This window comes from Etheostoma cragini, chromosome 21 (assembly GCF_013103735.1).
Source record: "Etheostoma cragini isolate CJK2018 chromosome 21, CSU_Ecrag_1.0, whole genome shotgun sequence".
NCBI classification, from domain to species: Eukaryota; Metazoa; Chordata; class Actinopteri; order Perciformes; family Percidae; genus Etheostoma; species Etheostoma cragini.
Genome location: NC_048427.1, coordinates 7,020,016 through 7,021,758, shown reverse-complemented (window position 1 = coordinate 7,021,758; position 1,743 = coordinate 7,020,016). Strand labels below are relative to the sequence as shown.

General features: G+C 37.4%; 1 protein-coding gene across 2 annotated transcripts in view; it reads right to left on the bottom strand.

Moving 5' to 3' along the window:
• Positions 1 to 226: 226 nt before the first annotated feature.
• The window catches only part of ascc1 (activating signal cointegrator 1 complex subunit 1), a 12,824-nt gene continuing 11,307 nt past the window's right edge, over positions 227 to 1,743 (bottom strand). For both annotated transcript variants that reach the window (XR_004655117.1, XM_034861075.1), the window contains one exon: positions 227 to 472. The gene's annotated coding sequence lies outside the window, so the exon portion shown is untranslated. The remainder of the gene's footprint in view (positions 473 to 1,743) is intronic.

Here is a 1,743-nt window from a genome sequence, read left to right as displayed (position 1 = left end):
GAATAACATCAGACAGAGAGACAATTTGAAGGGTGGCTTATCTGTACATATGTTCTGTCTACTAATTAAACACATTCCCTTTCCTGTCTTCCAAATTCATCCAGCTCTGAAGGCCCAACACGAACTGCTCATCGTAGCTTTACATATTCTCATGTGATGTACCAACTCCGCAAGGATAGCTTGAGGAATTTCTGGTACACAACAATTAATTGCAACAGGCTAAGGGTGGATGTTTTACACATTTATTTCTTTATTCCTGCCAGATTTGAAACAGAATGTTTAAAATGTAGCACCTCCTTCCAGCTTTTAGACAAACACAACCCATACAAGTGTTCATTTTCAAACAGATTTTAACAAAGGATCCAGCAAAGATCCATTCATGTTTATCCTCTGATGTTTCCCACAGTGCTTTACTGTCAACTGAGTGTCTTCATTGAACACTTCCTCTGCTGCTTGCATGTTCATCCATGACCTGTAACACATAGTCAGTGATCAATATTTGTAGTTTAAAGCCCCCCAGGGCCACGATTAATGATTGGTTTAATCTACAATGACTGTGTTGATTAGTTTGTTTGATCAATCAATATGTTATTTAGTCTATAAAATGGGAAAATGGGGAAAAAGGTCCAAGGTTCTGTCTTTATAATTGCTTGTTTTGCCTGACCAACAGTTAAAAAAAAAAAAAATATTTAATTTACAATGATATAAAAAAACAAACAGACAACAAATCCTCACACTGGAACAATTGACGCTTGCTTGATTAATCCCTAAAACGAATTAATCAATTTCATCATCTAATCGAATAATCTACTACTTATTAAGAAAGAAAAGGTTTGAAGACAGCCTATGTATTTCAAATGTGCATTCATTCAGTCAGGATATGATGGCTAAGACAAACACTAATCTAGTAAAACTTTATTAATGTTAGTGGGTTAAGCATAGTGCGCTGCATTACATCACATCCCTGCCTTTATAGTCTGTTAAATTATTAACTAGTGTAATTTCAATCTGTATGTTATTTTTAAGTGTAAGCCTGTACAATAAGGCATATTTTTGGTGTACTGCACATTGCTTCAGATCCTCTTATCACCCTGTGTGTTTGGGTCTCTGTTTTAGCTACAGAGTGAGACATCTCACTTCTATACAATCTTTATCTGGAAGAGGCACATGCGCAGTAGCTAGGTATATGGGCACTTTAAATATGAGGACACGCTAATACAAACAAATTCTGCATCTGCATTTCTACAACTACAGCCAACACTGCTTGTTGGCAGAGCAGTTACTTCCTGTGATAGGTGCTGCCATGGTAATATGTGCATTGAAGAAAAACAGCAACCTAAAAGGCAGTTCCTGGATGGGGGGGAACCATCAAAGTAGTTATTTTGAAAGTTGAGTAGAGAATAAACCACATTGGGAGGCATTTAATAAGTAATCTCAAGTGACTTACAGCTGTAAGTGGAGCTGCTTTAAGCGTGTATAGATCTAATTCAATTGGACTCAAACTGGGTCACACAGCTATTAAAAGTGCAAAGTTAGTTGAGAGCTGTCTGAGAGCAGTTTGGATTTGCCAGGAAAGTACTGCAGATGCTGTGTTTGCACTGCAGGCAGTTGCAGCACGGGTGGAACAGACTGCAGCACTTTTTTCAATTAAATATACACAATAGACAGAAGCTGGCTGATATTCTGTACTCTTGACATGCTCAGTCTGGGTAGATGATTATTTTATATCTGCATATCCACTAT